General features: G+C 47.4%; 1 protein-coding gene across 1 annotated transcript in view; it reads left to right on the plus strand.

Annotated features, from left to right (window-relative positions):
- The window catches only part of HIVEP3 (HIVEP zinc finger 3), a 521,951-nt gene that overhangs the window by 329,391 nt on the left and 174,881 nt on the right, over positions 1 to 17,679 (plus strand). The window contains exon 3 of the mRNA XM_058303790.1: positions 3,861 to 3,942. The gene's annotated coding sequence lies outside the window, so the exon portion shown is untranslated. The remainder of the gene's footprint in view (positions 1 to 3,860; positions 3,943 to 17,679) is intronic.

Consider the following 17,679-nt stretch of genomic DNA (forward strand, 5'->3'; position numbering starts at 1 on the left):
ATTCAACCAGATCCTTTAAATCAGTTCCTTGCACAGTGCCTGACACATAGGAAAGACTTCATGTGTCTTTTTAAAGTTGAATTGACTTGAATGCTAGGGTTTGAGAAGTGATGGGAAAAAATAATGTGACTGTCAAAAGAGAGCTAGAGTATACACCCATTGCCAAGTGCATAAATAATTGATAGATGAATGAATGAATGAATGGGATTTTGAAGCCCAGCAACTCCAGCTTTGTTACTTGTTAGTTGCATGATCTTGGACAGTGCACTTCCTTCTCCATGGCTCAGTTCCCTTCTCTGCAAAATGCATCTAATAAAAAAGGGTGTTTAATGAGTGCTCACAGATGAGGAAACTGTGGCTGAGGGCAGCTAAATAATTTGTTCGATCTCACAGCTGGTAGATGGCATGATCATGAGGATTAAATGAGACCAGGAATGTAAAGTTTCTGGCTCAGTAAAAGTTCATTCCTTCCCATAAGCAGGATGGTCTGCCAGCCTCAGGGTCTTGGCCAGGAAAACCAAGTGAAGGGGGGTTCTGCAGGCACCACCGGAACTGGGGCTGACTCAGAGGCAGCTGCATGCCGGCTGTTAGTTCCTGGCACTGACATTTGGAAGGAACTTTCTCAGTGGATTCTCTGGAGAATGCCCTGCCCAGGGGGCCTTTTCCCAAGCAGCTGTCTCTCCTCCATGGAGACTCATCTGCACTGGGGCCAGGGAGAGAATTTGCCTTTTGACAGCAGCCTTTTGGCCTAGATGGTAGGGTTGCTAGGGTAGAGGGATGGTGTGGTGGAAGCAGCACTTAGCACGGTCCTGGCCCATGGGGTGAGCTCCTGCAGGGTTAGGCCGCTAGAGACCTTGTTAGGCTCCTTGTCACCAGCACCTGGGCCAGGCCAGGTACAGGAAGCTTTACTTCCTCCGTACGACATTTACTCCACCTAACGTACATTCCAAGCTAGGTACAACTATCCCCATTTTGTAGAAGAGACAAGTACAGGGAGGGTAAGTACCCAATCAGTGAGCGTCAGAGCAGCAGAGTGAGGACTTGAATTTCAGTATCTTAACCACGGACTGTATTTACTGCCCCTTAGTGGACATGAAACACCTTAGAGAAAGAGGAAGGGCTTTGAATCCTGGAATGACAACTCTCCTCTCACCTGGACTCGGCTATGTGAAAGGAACAGTGGACCCCGGGTTCATTGGGGCCAGAGCTCCAGCTACCTTTCACCTTGCTTGTCCATACTTGAAGTGCAGACATTTACCTCTTGCCATTTTGTCCATTCATCCACCCAACAAATGTTGGCTACAGATCTTTCACGTGCCAGGCCGTGTGCAATGTGCAGGGGAGGCATCACAACTAATAATAATTACAACTAGCCTTTCCATGTGCCAGGTACTATTTTTTATATATATTAACTCAGTCTTCACAACAACCCCAGAGCTGGCTGTTATTCTCATCCTTTCTTTCTGGATGAAGAAATTGAGGCACAGAAATGATAAGTAATTCTCCTAAGGCCCCACAGCTAACAAAAAAGAGCCAGGATTTGAATTCCAGCAGGCTGTGATCAGAACCCATACATTTAGCTGCCTCTACACTCTCCTGCCCTTTATAGTCCCTGCCTTTATGGAATTTACAGTCTTTCTTTTCTTTTCCAACAGGCTTGCTGAAACAACACCAACAGTAATTTAATTCAGTTTTATTTGCTGCGAAGCAAACCAGGCAGTGAGAACGAATGATCCTAGATTTGTAAAGGGCATAACATCGCCGGGCCAGTGGGAAGGACTCACGGTCATGAGTTGGACCTTGGTTCACATTCCACCATGGCCTTGACCACTGTGCCCCCTCTGGGCACCCTTTGGCAAAGCTTGTCACCTCTCTGTGCACCTCTTTATTTACAAAATGGATTGTCAGTACCTATTCTATCTGCCTCCAAGAATTTTTGTGGAGACTAAATGAGGTAGCAGATGGAAAAGAGATTCAAAATAGGAAGAAAAAAAAAAAAGAATTGGGCAAGGGTTTGCTATTGGACTGAAGTGAAAATTAGGTGTCAGTTTGATGAGTGAATGAATGAATGGTCCTAGCAGGCCCTTGGATTGACTCCCTGGGTGACAAGTGGCCTCCTGCAGGAGATCTGTTGGGGTTTTACAGGGCCCCAACAAGACTCTTTATCCTTGGCCGTGTCCCATGCTCCTGTCCCTTGAGTTATTTCACATCTGATTTTGTGTGTGCCTCCAAGACTGTCCTGGCAACCATTCATTAAGGCCTGTGCTGAGATAGGCCTTGTGCTATGCTTCGGGGGTGGCAGAGATGAATTTGGAATGGTTTCTGCCCTCAGGGGCTCACAGGCTAGGAGGAAAATCTAATAATAATGGTAACAGTAATAACTAGCAATTTTTGAGCACTTACCACATGCCAGGTGTTGTGCTCAGTTTTTATATACATTCTTTCATTTAGTTATTACAACAATTATGTGAATGACTGAAAGTTTTGCCCCCATTTTACATATGAGGAAGCAGATTCAGACAGGTTTATGTTCAAATTCACACAACTCTGAAGCTGTGGAGCTGGCCATGAACCTGAGAGGGAAGAAGTTGTGGATATAAATAACTCTAATGTAAGAGGGAAGCCTCTGCATTCTCCGAGAGGCAGGAGCAGGCCTCCCAGGGTCCAGGAAGAGAAGGGGAGCAGGTGATGGTGGTGGTGCAGCTGTCGATGTGGTGGCAGTGATGACGATGGCAATGATGCTGGTTTTGATGATGGTGATGCTACTTGTCATCCTCTGGTGCCCATTTATTGAGCATCTGCTTTGTTTCAGACCCTGACCTGGGTGCTTTCTACAATCTCATTGATCTTCCCAACAACCTGCTGATGGCAGCATTACCGCCCCCATTTTACCCTGAGGATCCAGTGTGCTCTGGCCTTGAGCTTAGGCACGCCTCGCTGCAGAGTTCTTCCCACTCGAGTGGGAACCCTAACCTGTGGGCCATGGGGCCGAGCATCTCAGAGATGCTCTAGGAGTATTTGTCAAATGAATATTGAATAATTGAATCTCCAAGGAACCAAAGCCAAAGCCTTAAGCATATTTCAAAATATGTGGTGGTATTGTGATTACTCAATACAAGTTAATGGGAAAGCTTTATGTTCATTGTAACTCTTGTAGTGTGGCTTGTTTGTTTTCCAAACAAGAGGATACTAAGTTACAGTTACCATCAGGAGGAGTTTTGAGAAATACTTGTACACCAAAAAGGGTCCTTGTGCTGACAATGGCTGGGAAGCACCATGCCATCCTGCCTAGCATCTTTAAAGTGCTAGGCAAGTGTCTGGCACAGTCGCTCAGAGGAGGAGGAAGCTACCACCTGGAGACAGGGAGCCTGTGGCATTTGTCCTGGGTCTGCAGGTGACTTTCTTAGCAGACCTGAGCTGTCATTCTCAATGACCTCATCTAATAGTCTTCCCCTGATGCTGTTGTATGCATGAATGAATGGCTAAGGGAAGAAATAATGGATGGATGATGGTGGACTGTGTTCAGGGAGCCCAGGAGGAGGTACATTTCCCCTGAAGAGTGCTGGACAGTGGGAGTTCCTCAGGCCAAGAGCAGGAATAGAAGGCCTGGGGCGCAGCAGGGACTGGTGCCTTCTCGACTTCTAGCTCTGTCAGTGAGTTGTGAGGCACTGGTTGTATTCCCGAGAACTTGGTCTTGACCTTGCGATGACCTTGTTGGGGAAAAGGGTTGTAGCTGGGACTTGGCTGGCAGTCTGTTCTCAGTGAGGCTGTCTCACCATTTTTGGATGCATTTTTCAAACTCACATGAAAGTTGACAGATGGCAATGGTGTAATATTCTCACGTTCTCTACTTCCCACAGGCCTCCTTCCAGCTACAGTCCTCCAAGCTCTTAGAAATCTCTGCCACATCTCGGCCATGAGACTACAGCTGGCTTTTAGCAGGTAAACTCCTCCCTTCTCTCTCCTACACCACTGGACAGAGAGCAATTTCAGCCCAGCCCAAAGGCCACTGGGCCATGTTGTGTGGCCAGGAAGTAGGTGGGGATCGCCTCAACCTTGGACAGAAGGACAGGGCCCCACATTGTCCCGACACTTCAGGAAAAAGCCACCCAAACATCCAGAGTCCCACAGCTGGCATTCCTGTAAGCAGCGGCATACAGGGAGGGAGAGCCCTGGGAGGGAAGCCAAGAAACTGCTTCTGACCCCACTTCTGCTGTTACTGCTCAGGAAAATCTCCAGCGTCTACCTTCCTTTCTGGGGCTCTGTTTCCTTGTCTGCAAAGTGAGCGAGTGGGACTCGGTGAACTGGGAAGGCCTCAAGCCAAGGTTCGAGGCTCTGTCCAAGGTCACAGGATGGAGTGGGGGCAGGGGACGGCGCTGCAGTTGTATGCCATTTCCCTCCGACTGGACTCAGTCTTCTGTTCAAATGCTCCCCGTGGAGTGCCTGGGCTGGCCTGTGGATGTGCCAAGGGTTCATGTGTGTACATCTGGTGCAAGGGCCAGTTTGAAGTCAAACTCGACACTGCCCATCACCAGGCCCATGCCTGCCCTCTCCTGGGCAGCACGCCAAGGTCACTAGAGGCTGCCATCTCATGCTGAGAGCAGGGCAGGACCCACCATGGAATGCAGAGTGCAAGGACCAGGTGAGGGGCAAAGCAGGGTCAGAGACCAGGCTAACCCAACAGTGAGGCCCCGTTAGACAGGAGGGCATACAGGGCAGGCTGGGAGGCTCGGTTTAGGAGAACTGGCCTAGAGGGCAGGCAGTAGGCCATCTGTCTAGCAATTGGAGCTGTGGGCAGTTGGAGGCTACCCCCACCGCCAGGCCACACTCAGACTTGCAGGCTCAATTGAGACCCGCCAAGGTGTACAGCAGCAGTGAGCTCGGGGGCGTCAACACCCTCTTCCAGACCTGCCTGCAAGCCCCTGCCTGAGCCTGGCCAGAATCAATGCCTCCTCAGGGGCCCAGGAGGCCTGAGCTCCAGGGGAGAAGGGCCATCCAGCCTCTAGGTGGTTGGAGGGTGGGCGTGAGAGTATCCGCCCACACCTGCCTCCTCAGCCTGGAGACCTGGCCCAGGAGGCTCCTGAGGCCCATGACATTGCTTGGTTGGCTCAGCTGCAAAGCATGCTGGGAGCTTGGGGGGTGTGGAGAGGCTGGGAAGTTGGAGGGAGCTAAAAGTGGGTGGGCTGGACCTGGAGGGATCCTCTGTGCTCTAGCCCTGCCCCTCACCAGACCCATCTCCCCCTCCTGCTTTCCCCTCCAACACACACACACATACACACACACACCCTGCCCCCTTCCCTGCCAAAGTCCCAGAATAGAGCAACATTTTGCACTTCTTTGCGTTCACCCCTGTTCTTCCTTTGGCCTCTCTCTCTCTGCCCTTTTTTCCAGACCAGTGAATAACTCTGGACCTTACATCTTAGCTCCCAGGTGTCCTTCTCTGGTGAGCCTCCCCTGACCACTCAGCCAGCCATAACTAGGCAAGGGTGCTTTCCCTGGGGCCCCTGCCTCACGATACGTCTTTCTCTCATCACTTATACCTCCCTGGGTTTTATCATTGGTTTCCAAGTTCTCTTCCCCACCACAATGAATCCTTTGAAAGCAGAGGCCGTGTCTTGATCATTTCCGGACTAAGCTGTAGAAGTCCTTGGGAGTAAAAATTCTATGTAGGGAAACTGAGGCAGGACCTGATCATCTGGACCTATTTTGTTGCCTTCAGTGCCCTATTCTCTATGCTGGGCATTGAGGCACAGATGAATAAAACATGCTGTTGCTCTCAATCAGTAGTTTCCAGTCTGATGGAGGAGATGGACAAATAGTGACAGTACAGCAAAATCTGTTCAGGCAGGAGGGATGTTCAGGCAGGGAAGACGTAACCTGAAATGCACCATGTGAAGTGGGCTTTGAGGGACAAGTAGAAGTTCACCAGGTATAGAAGAAAGGTTTTCGTAGACTGAGGGGGCAGCAAGTACAACGGCAGAGTGACTAGGGCACAAGGCACAAAAGGAGGAGTGGGTGGAAATGAGGTAGGACTCTGAATGCCAGGTCAAGGATCCGGGCTGAATCCATAAGGAAAGAGAAGGGAGAAGGTCAGCTCCATGGTGCTGATTGAGGCATCTGGGGACGGGGCAGAGGCCCTCTCTCTACCAGAAGAGCTTAGGGTAAAACCTGCTGGACTGAGCAGCAGGCCGGGGCAGAACTCCCTTGCTGAACTGTCTTGGCCTGGGAGGCTCACAGCTCAGGAACCCCACTGCAATCCTTCCAGTCTCCCAAGAGGCTGAGAATCCATTGGCGGTAGCAGGGCTATTTGGCCTCCTGCCTGCTCCAGCTCTCCTCTTCTCCTTCTGCCCCTGAAAAACAACAGGGAGTGACCCTTTAAGGCATCAACTCCATTAGTAAGTCCCCTTTCAACCTTTTCCTCCTCACCAAATAATAACAAGGTGGCTCCTGCCGTCCAGTCATTGTCTGTGTGGTAGGAAACACTTGGCAATTTTATAGCTTTACAGTTTCCTCTCTTGGCAGAGCTCAAAACACTTTTACATCTGTTGTCTCATGGGGTAGTAGAAAGAGCAGGCTCTGGCGCTGAGAGAGCTGGACTCCAGGCCTGTCCTGTCACTCTCTGGGGGAGAGTCTAACTGGTCTGAGCCTCAGGGTCCTCATCTAGAAACCCCTTCTCCTAAGTGGCAGGAAGCCCTGCTGCTCCCACCAACTCAGATCCCGACTGTGCAGCAAGTGGTGGCCTAGAAACACCTGCATGTTTGTGGTTCCAGGGGTGGCATGAGCAGTTAGCACATGTGCCCTAACAGGAAGACAGGGCAATTCACTTGGCTTTTCTTTGAAAATTTAATTTAACAGAACTTTCCTGACACCCTCTTTGTACTGCAAGTAGGTAGACACTAGACACTTGGCACATGGGCAGGAATAAGATGGTCCCTTCTCCAGAAGGGACATGTAAACAGAAGAATAATAATGTACTGTGATCAAGGGTAGTGGTGGAAGCACGTGCAAGAGACAGAAATGGGGAAGAAGATGTAGCCGAAGTGGTTGAGTGCCTCCTTCCCACATCAGAGGCCCTGGATTCAATACATGGTACCTCCTAAAAATGGTACATAGAGATCCTAAAGTAGAGAGAGAGAGAAAGAGAGACATGTCAGAGAAAGGGAGTAATAAATTCTGTAGGGGGCTGTGATTGGGGTAAGCATTATAGAGGAGAGTATATGTGAGCTGGCCCTGGAAAGATTAATAGGAATTTGTCAGATCAGGAAGTGCGCACAAAGGCAGAGGGGCACATTCCAAGCAGAGGAACCAGCAGGTGCGCAGGCATAGCCATGGGAACCTGTGGTGTGTTGGGTGCAGAGGTGGGAGGATGGTGGGGCCAGAATGTCAGTAGTTGGCATTTATGATTACTTGACTGGCAGTCCAGGAGAAGCATCCAGGGAAGCTTAATATCCAGCCCCCGTGTCAGCTCAGATGCCATCAGGAGGGTCATACATACCCTGCCTTGGGACCCACATTTTCAGAGGAACACTGATGAACCCCGTGGTGAGACCAGATGGCCAACTCTAATCCAAGGCCATGGGGAACTTCTTAGGCTTGGGGCTGAGAGCAAGTGGTGATAACTGCAAACTCTGAACTAGCCCTGAAGACATTACTGCGTTTGTGCTGGGGGCTGGGAAGAAATGAATAAAACTCAGTCCCTGCCCCACAGTACAGACAGGGAGGCTGACAGGTCCCCAAATGCCTGTGCTGCAGAACCACAGATGCTCCAATGGAAGGGTATTCAAAGTGCTATGGGACTGTAGAGGAGGGAGCAGCTAACTTAGCCGTAGGCAGGAACAGGGGTGCATCATAAGGAATCTCTGAACCAGACTAAATGAAAGGAATAATTCAAATAGCTAGTGATTACTGAGTGCTCACTATGTGCCAGACTATTCTAGGAGCTTTCTGCATATTTGTCACTCTAGCATCACAATCACTCTAGGAGGTAGAGGCTGTTAACCTCTTTTTCAGATGAGGAAAACTGAGGCCCAGAGAGGCTGAGTAACACACAACTTGGAGCCCAGGCAGCCTGGCCTCGGAGGCCATGCTCTGATGGCCCTGCCTAGCCTCTCTGAAGGCACTGTAGGCACCACCAGGGTCAGGATCACGTCTGTCTTACTCTAGCACAGAGTAGGCACTCAATAAAAATTTGTTTAAGAACAGGAACGCACAAATGCACAACTGATTTGGGCCCTGAAAGAGTTGGGGTGGAGAATGGGGACAGGTGTTCCAGGCAGAGGAGCCCCAGGCGCAAGGGCCTGGAGGCCAGGGCCCCTGGGATTGCCACGGAGCTGGCCAGGGATGGTGTGGGCACAGCACGGAGAGGTCAGGGGCTGGCCTGCCCCATCCCACAGACCTGGCACCTGCCCGCCTTCCCCTGCATACCCTCCCCGCCCGCCCTGGCCCACCCGGGGAAAGAAGGCCATAGTGCCCTGTGTGTCTCCACATCACGATTTGTCACCTGCTTTCCTCAGCCCTGTTCCCTCTCCCTCAAGGGCTTCCACGCACAGATCTGGCAACGAGATCACAAGCTCCCAGAGGCTGGGAGACTGTTGGCCACCCAAGAGGGCTCAGGAAAGACAATTCCAAACTTGCTCCTGCAAGCGATTGCTTTCTGAATGTTTGAGCTTCGGGGAACAGGTTTTCAAAGATCATCCTTTTTTTCAAGCTCCCTGGGCTGGGGCGGAAAAGCTGGGGTGGAGCTTTAGCTCGGTGGCTTCCTAGCTGGGTGCTCTTTGGGTGAGTTGGTTCACTTTTCTGCACCTCAGTTTCCATCTCCATAAAAGGGGAATAAAAATTACAGAATTAAATGGGGCAAAGTGTGGGAAACTCCAATACAGCCCCAGGCTTGGTGAAAAGCAGTTTCTCAGCTTCCTGCTTTGCTCCTGGGGCCTCAGTTTCCTCCATTAAATGAGGGATGGGAGCATGTTGTTCCTTAATGCTTAGCCAGCCTTAACACTCTAGGGTTCAAAGCTGCCAACAGCACTGGCCTAGGTATGTGTAAATACATGTGCATTATATACCTGTAAATGTGTGCAATCTAATCTTTGTGAATTTAATATGTACATTAGATTATACTTAATATAATCATACAATTTACACTATCATTTATTGCATGTACTTCTGATTACAAAAGTAGTATGAGTTTATTGAGAAAGTTTTGGAAAGTGCAGGAAAAGAAAAGTCACATTTGTGACTGAGATGGCGTCTGGGATATTTAGGAAATTCCTCTCCCACCATTTCTAGGCACATACACAGGTTTTTAAAATATATATATATGTATATTTGGGATTATGCCCTGCATTCTGTCTTGTAACTTGAGCTGGGCTATTTGGGCTATGGAACCAGGCCTCTGGGCGGTTCCTTGGAGGAACTGGAGGCAACAGCTGCCACAGCTGCTTGGTGCCCGTCTCCTCCATTCCTGCGTGGGCAGCTGGAGGCATCCGACCTTCGCATATTCTGTGCGTCTGGCGGGTGCACATTTCACACTAATTTTAGCTTAGCTTCTCCAGCCAGGCCCATTGGCCTCAGGGTCTGCACATAATGGACGCCTTATGTAGACAGCTGCCAACTGCGCAGGAAGAAGCGTCCCACCTTAAAATGTTCCTCGTCACCCGCCAGCACTCTGCTCTCGGAGAACAAGCCGGCTCCCTGTTCCTTCTCCCACCAGGAAAGGGCCGTTGTTGATGTTCATGGCCCAGCAGGCCGGACCTGGCGGGCAGGTGGCCCACCAGACACACGGGCGATTGCTTCTCTGGACTGGGCTGTGTTTTTACAGGACAGGCTTTGATTTGAGCTGGAACAGCTGAGAGAGACTTCCTGAGAAATTGCTGGGTGGTGGCGTTTGCAGGGCTTTGGGGTGTTTGAAATGTCCTCAGGTGTGTGTACAGAACCTTCTGGAGCCTCACTTTAAAGCTTCACATTTTGTCAAGTATGTACAATGTACAATGTCCTTTCTTTTTCACTTAAAAAAAATTAGAGTAGTTGTGGGTTTGCAGAACAATTATGCATAAAATGCAGGATTTTCCATATACCACCCTCTTATTAACACCTTGCATTGGTGTGGCACTTTTGTTGCAATTGATGAAAGCACAGTTTTGTAATCGTACTAGTAAATATAGTCCATGGTTTAACTTAGCATTCATTGTGTTGTGCAGTTCCATGGATTTTTAAAAAATATTTGTATTCTAGTAACATATATACATCCTACAATTTCCCCCTTTTAACCACATTCAATATATAATTCAGTGCCATTTATTATATTTATTATGTTCATAAGGTTGTACTACCATCACCACCGTCCATCACCAAAACTTTTCCATCATCCCAAATAGAAACTATACATTTTAAGCCTTAACTCCCTATTTCCTACCCTACCCCATTCCCTGGTAACCTATATGCTAGATTCTGTCTCCATGAGTTTGTTTATTCTAATTATTTCATATCAGTGAGATCATACAATATTTGTCCTTTTGTGTCTGGCTTATTTTACCCAACATGAGGTCTTCAAGGTTTATCCATTTGTTGCATGTATCAGAACTTCATTCCTTTTCACGGCTGAATAATATTCCATTGTGTGTATATACCACATTTTATCCATTCATTGGTTAATAGACACTTGGGTTGCTTCCATCTTTTGGCAATTGTGAATAATGACACTGTGACCATCTGTGTCCTTTTATGTCTCATTTTGACCTCATGAGAGCTGTGTATGTTAGGTGACAGTATTCCCATTTTACAGACAAGGAAACTGAGATTGAGATGGGGAAGTCATTTGCAAGTTGGTGGACGGGACTTCAACGTGAATGTGGGTCTCTCTCACTTCATTCATCGGCACCATATAGGTGGGGAGCTCCCCAGGGTCATACGCTCCTGCTCTGATTCCTTATGTTTGGTATTGTTTTTTCCAAAATGGAAATACTTTAATTTTCACCTTAAAAAATCATACATGTTTATTGGAAATAAACATAACAAGTTGACCTATTTCTAAAGCACAGATCTAGTCACGGGAGCCTCTTGCTTCAAAAAAGTCTCCCCCTTTTCCCCAGCATCAGGCTCACATGCCTTTGCCAGCCACCCAACCCCTACAGCCTGCATCCTGCTGACTCATCCCCGTCTGGGCCCTCTCAGTACCTGGTGTCTCTAGTGTGGCACTTACATAGGGCTGGAGAAATTTCCTTACGATTTGTCTTTTGACTAGAAGGGAGCTCCACTTCCATGTCCCTGAGGCCTGCACTGGGCCAGGCACTTTGTCAAGCATGTCCCCAGCCTGCAGTCCTTCATAAGAAACCTAAGCTTGAATCCAGGCTTACAAATAAGCTGAGGCCTGCCCAGCAGCTGCAGGCCTAGTGAGAAGGTAGCTGCTTGACTGGACTCCTGAAAGGTAATTGCAGGACAGGTCAAGAAGCTCTGCTCTTGTGCAGGCTGGGAGGAGGAAGACGGGGCACACCCACATGTGTGCCAAAGACCCCGGCTCCCTTCCCAATCCCCAGTCCCGTGGTGACAATACAGTCTGTGTCGTAGGTTTCCTTCCCTGACAGTTGCTCCTTGGATGCAAGTCCAGTGGTCTTCAGGAACAATTCATAGGCATCATGGGCCACTCTGGGCTAAGGTTTACGTTTTCTAGGAATGCTCTTGGCTTAGCTAGGCCCCAGAGTAAGACCCTTGGTCTTCACCTCCTTATAGGATTCCTCTCCCCATAATCCTCCAGGACCCCAGAACCTGATGTCATTATTGAAGAGAAGAGGCCTTGAGAGTCCCACAGCCTCATCCAGTCCTTCCCCCTTATAGCTAAAGCCTCCTTTTCTCTGAGCCTCAGTCCCTATCTCCTTATCTGTGACATAAGACTGGTGATTAGCGATACCAACCTTCCAGGGCTGTTGTATTTTATGGGACTTTTAAAAAAGTCTAGCCCAGGGGTAGGTGCTCAGTGAATGCCTAGGTTCCTTCACCTGCAGGGCTCTCAGACCTGAAAGCCTGCCTGAGAAATGCTCGACTGCTGGGTGGGGGTGGTGAGCTCTGGGGAAAGGCACTGGGGCATGTTGCACATGACATATCAGTATAGCAGTGAACCACTTCTCTGATTCTAACATATTCCTGGGGTTGTAGCCAAGGACAAATATCTTGTTTTGAAAGTCCATGGAAAAGTAGATTTTCTAGTAGGTGCATTTCACTTCACAGTCAGAGTCCCAGGAGGATGTCTTTCATTAGTTTGTTCATTCATTCATTCTACAATTATCTCCAGGGCCTTGACCATCTGCCAGGTGTGGCAGGAGATACACAAACAAGCCAAGCAGTGACTGTGCCGTCAAGGAGCTGACAGTCTAACCAATAATTGTAATTCAGAGTTGAAAAAACAAGAAGTCACATGGGAAAGACACAGTGTTGGGGGAGGGGTTTATCATTTACTCAAGGTTGGTTGGAAAATGTTCCCTGAAGAAGGTGGTGCCAAAATGAGCCCATTACAAAGCAAAAAGGAAAAACAACCTCATTCTCCAAAGAATTAAAGGTATAAATTATCCAAGAATAAACTTCAGATGGTATTATTAATTGATCTATAAATTAAGTGAAATCCCAATCAAAATCCCAACAAAAGTTTTATATAAAATGATTATAAAGTGCCCCTTAAAAAAAAAAGACATGGAGTAATAGCCTAGAAAAATGAAGTGTTGGTAAAGGAATAGACCTGTGGCTCAATGGACTAGAACAGAGAGCCTAGAAAAGATATAATTGTACATGAGAATTTATTATATGAAATCATGGCATTTAGAATTAGAAATGAAAAGACAGATGATTCCTAACCTGTTATAAAGACAACCACCTAACTATTTGTGGAAAACACACACACACATAATAAAACTAGATCCATACCTCAGTCCTTGTACCAAAATAAATCCCAGGGTAACAGAAACATGAAACCATAAACATACTAGAAGAAAAACAATGAGGGGATATTTTTATCGTCTTGGGATGGGGGAATGCCTTCTTAAGTATAAACCCAAATCCAAAAGCCATAAAAGAAAATAATTTTAAAATCTATGGGCAAAAAATAACCATACATGTACAAAAAAACACCCCACAGTAATCAAGGTTAGAGGATGATAAACTAGGAAAATTATTTCCAACATGTGAATGATGGACAAAGGTTTAATATCACGGTGATATACAAGGAGCTCTTATAAATGAAGTAAAGACAAATTCTCAGTAGAAAAATGGGCAGAAGATATGACCCAGCAATTCAAAAAGGATGAAATACAGGATAATAAGTATTTGAAGACTAGTCATCAGTAGTCAAAAGATGCACATTAAAGAATCAAGGTGTACTTTTGTGGCCTATTTCAAAGAACAAGGATGCTTTAGGAGATGAGGATTGGGAAACAGGTATGATCAAGCACATTGTGAATTGATACACATTTTTCAGGGAAGATTTAACACTATGTACCAACATTTTAAAATATTCATACCCTTCATCTCAGGAGTCTTCTTCAAAACAGATATCCTCAGGACACAATGAAATAGTGCCCACAGTTTTACGGGTAAGACAGCAGAGCACTTTGATTAAGGATGTGGAATCCGAGGTCAGAGAAACCTGGTTTTCCACTCTGTGACCCTGGAAAATTTAGTTCATATCTGTAAGCATCAGAATCCTCATCTGTGAAGCGGGCATAATAACAGTCCCACCTTCAAAAACGTGTTGTGAGGCTTAAGTGAATAATACGAAATTTTTAGCAGAGGTCTGGGCCCCTAGTAAAGGCCGAATGTGTGTTAGTGATTTTGTTATTTTATTTTTACCACTAAGAATGTTCATCATAACATTGTTGATAATAATAAACAATGGGAAAACCCAGATGTCCATCTATAGGGGATGACTAGTTAAATAATTGAATGGATTTACATAGGAATGCAGCCAACCTATAATAATGGACGTGGAAAGATGCCTTTGGCATATTACTGTATGTTAAAATATAATAACAAACATAGTGTATGTTAAAAACCAGTGTCATAAGCGTGTGGTAAGTATATTCCCAGCTGCATAAAGTTGTACATCTGTGTATCTAAAAGAGGATCTAGAAAGATGGTCATGTAATTGGTCATTATCTCAGAGTCAGGATTTAAAGTGATATTTTTCCTTTTTCCTAATCTTAAACTTTTTAGAGTGGACAGGTATGATTATAGTCAGTCAAAACAAAGTTCTTTATATTTTAGAAACAGTAAAGCTTGTCACTGATGGCATTCCATTGTAAAGATAAAATCCAGACTCTTTCGAATAATAAAAACAGCTAACATTTTCATATAGTGCTTACTAGGTGCCACGCAGAGTTCTAAGCCTTTTACATATATTAATCCTCATACTTCTCATCAAAAAGCTCTGTAATGGGAAGTGGACTTTGCCCAGTGGTTAGGGCGTCCATCTACCACATGGGAGGTCCGCGGTTCAAACCCCGGGCCTCCTTGACCCGTATGGAGCTGGCCCATGCGCAGCGCTAATGGGCGCAAGGAGTGACCTGCCATGCAGGGGTGCCCCCACGTAGGCGAGCACCACACGCAAGGAGTGCACCCATAAGGAGAGCCGCCCAGCACGAAAGAAAGTGCAGCCTGCCCAGGAATGGCGCTGCACACACAGAGAGCTGACACAACAAGATGACGCAACAAAAAGAAACACAGATTCCCATGCTGCTGACAACAACAGAAGCGGACAAAGAAGAAGACCCAGCAAATAGACACAGAGAGCAGACAACCGGGGCGGGGGGTAAGGGGTAAGAAATAAATAAATAAATAAATAAATATTTTAAAAAAAAGCTCTGAAAGATAGGTACCATTTATTGTCCCATTTTACAGATGAGAAAACTGAGACAAAGAGAGGTCAGATAACTTGCCCATGGTCACGTCTAGTAAGAGTTAGAGCCTAGATTTGAACCCCAGCAGTCTGGCTGCAGAGTCCATTTTTTCAACCAATGTTCTGTGAGTGCCTGCTTAGTACCTAGCCTGCCCTGAGCTCTGGGGATGCCCACGAGGATCTGACCAGGCCCCTGACCCCAAAGCGCTTCCAGTCTAGATTGAGGGCAGTAAGAAGGGTACATCAGGCCCTGTGGGCTCGGAGGGGGCGTCTCCAGCCCAGCACTTAGGCCCTGCGGGGCCTGACTCTCTTCTTTTCTAGCCTCCTCCCTCCAGGCCATCCCGGCCCTAGCCCCACCCAACCACTCTTCCCTCCTGAGCCTGCCATTCTTTCTTACACTTCATGGGCCCTCTGACTATCCCCCAGGCTCACCTTAAAAGCCATCTTCTTTCTCAGGCCATTAGGGAAAAGCAAGGGCTCCTTCCCCTGATCTGCCAGCACCCCATGCCCCGCTCTATTTTGGTGCCTCTGGCCATTCTCTTCACTCACTTGTCTCTAGCCCCTTTAATGAGCTTGTGTTCCCAGCACCCAACACAATCCTACAAATGCTGTCTCTCAATAAGAGTGTATTGAATGAATAAATGAACAACCCAATGGGACTACCTAACATTCTGAGCCCCTAAAGGCCAACACAGCCTGGGTTGTAGCACAGCTGAAGGCTGCAAAGCACCAGAGGACTCTGGAAGGTCGAGCTGTCCGGCCATGAGCGTCTGTGACCACAGGATCAGGAGGCCGAGTTGACAGGGCGGCAAGACCAACATACACTGGGGTGTCAGATCCCCACCCAGTGGAAAAAACGAAGAAAGGTCCCATTCAGCTGCTCTTGGCGCTTCCAAAAGAAAGGATGGAGTTTGGATTGGCTGGGCCAGGGACATCTTTTCTAAAATAGCTTCGTGCATATTCATCTGCTCCCTGAAATAGTTGGGTGGCTATTTTAAGCAGCTTCTACTCAGATGCCCACCCATAATGGCATCTACCTTGAGCATGTAAACCGGTAAGAGGCAAAGGAAGGGGTAAGGGAGGACAATGTCCTGAGCTTTTGACAGATTCCCACCACTCCTCCCCCACCTCTCGGTGTGTTTTCCTGTCAGGGACTCTCTTGCATGAAAGTGAAAGTCATGGTTACTATGACAACTTGCCAGAGGAGGTTTCCCATCCAGTGACCTCACTCACCCAGATCCCAGAAAGCACAAATGCATCAGAGCAGCCATAACTTGAGGTACAACGTCCTAAGACATAAGTTGGTTCCTTTACTCCTGAGAGAGTCCCTCAGTGCTCATTTCCTCATACTTTACACACAGTCTTGACAGGTTCCTAGCAGATTTGAAGCAAAGGACAGAGGCAGGACCCTAACAGCAGTGGGAGAGGTTGCCACAGAGAACCCAGCTGTATGGGTCAAGAGAAGAGAACCCTACAAAGGAAAGGTATTCACAAATATTCTGAAACCTCAGTCTGTGCCCAGTGCTGTTTACTGGGGAAACACAGTCCCTGAAATGAAACATCAATAAATAATTGTGGAGTGTATTTAAGCTTTCACTTTGTTCTCCCCTCCCCGCCCAAAAAAAGAGATTCAAAATGAGAAGTTGGAAGTACAATGTAGTAAGTGCTGTAGTTGAGGTGAGGACACAGGGTTCTCTCTGGGGAGGTTGGGAGGTGAGGTGCGAGCTGAGAGGTGAGCTCTCTTGTAAAACAAGCAGGTGGGCACCTCTGTTCCAGGCGGCAGGCAGGCGCAGCACGTGCAAAGCACTGAGGTGGGAAGCAGCAGGTCCGTTTGGGGAACGCCTGGCCCAGGGAGGCTGAGTGTGGGAGCTGAGGAGGAGGTAAAATGATCAGAGAAGAAGCAAGAGAGGCAGAGGAGCCACGTCTCTGGGGCTGTGAAGGCTGCACTCTATCCAAAGAACGTTTGGGCAAAGATCCTCCCTAACCAGCCACATCTGGAGGTTTCCCTATGCTGTAAATTAGAGCAGTGATTGGAAGGAAACAGGATTATGTTGTAAAAACTTAACAGTGAGAGGTGTGAGCTGAAGCTAAAATTTTAACTTGAGCTTATAATTCATTCAAGCTTCTCAGGAGACAGAACAAAAAATAAGATGAATAGGGAGGTGGGATACCTGGGTCCCTGCAGGAGCCCTGAGATGGGCGTGGACTGATGTAAGCAGCCCAGGGCCTCAACAGGCACAGCTAAATAATAGGAAAAATATTCCTGGCTTTTATAAGTCTGCATTCATATTCATATTGTTGCTACAGAGTCACCCAGAAAAGGTCCTTCTTGGTTCAGGACACCCTGAGAAGTCAGGAAAATGTGTGATGCCTTTTAGAAAGATGGTCACTCAAAGGAGTTAAATGAGAGCATGGATGGTTCTTGAGGAGATCCGCTTCAGCCATCTGGAGGACACCCAGCGAGCAAGGCCTGACCTCACGTGACATTCCAGCTGGCTTCTTTGGAGGCTTCAGGAGGCTCCAGGGAGAATCCTGGTGCCCCGAGGAAATGCATCCGTCTGTCTAGTTCATCCCTGTCATTCTTCCATCTGCATGCAGCCTCTTTATTCTCCATTTGTCCATTACTTTATTCATTCATTCATTCATTCATTCATTCATTCATCTGGAGGTAGAGACTGGGGAATCGTTGGCATAAATAATAGTTTCTTCACTGAGTTTCTGGGGATCTGTGAAGCCCGTGGAATTATGAAGAAATAAGTATGTGTCCCATGGATGTTTTCTGAGGCAAGAGCTGATAGCTTTCA

Source organism: Dasypus novemcinctus, chromosome 9 (assembly GCF_030445035.2).
Source record: "Dasypus novemcinctus isolate mDasNov1 chromosome 9, mDasNov1.1.hap2, whole genome shotgun sequence".
Lineage (NCBI taxonomy): Eukaryota > Metazoa > Chordata > Mammalia > Cingulata > Dasypodidae > Dasypus > Dasypus novemcinctus.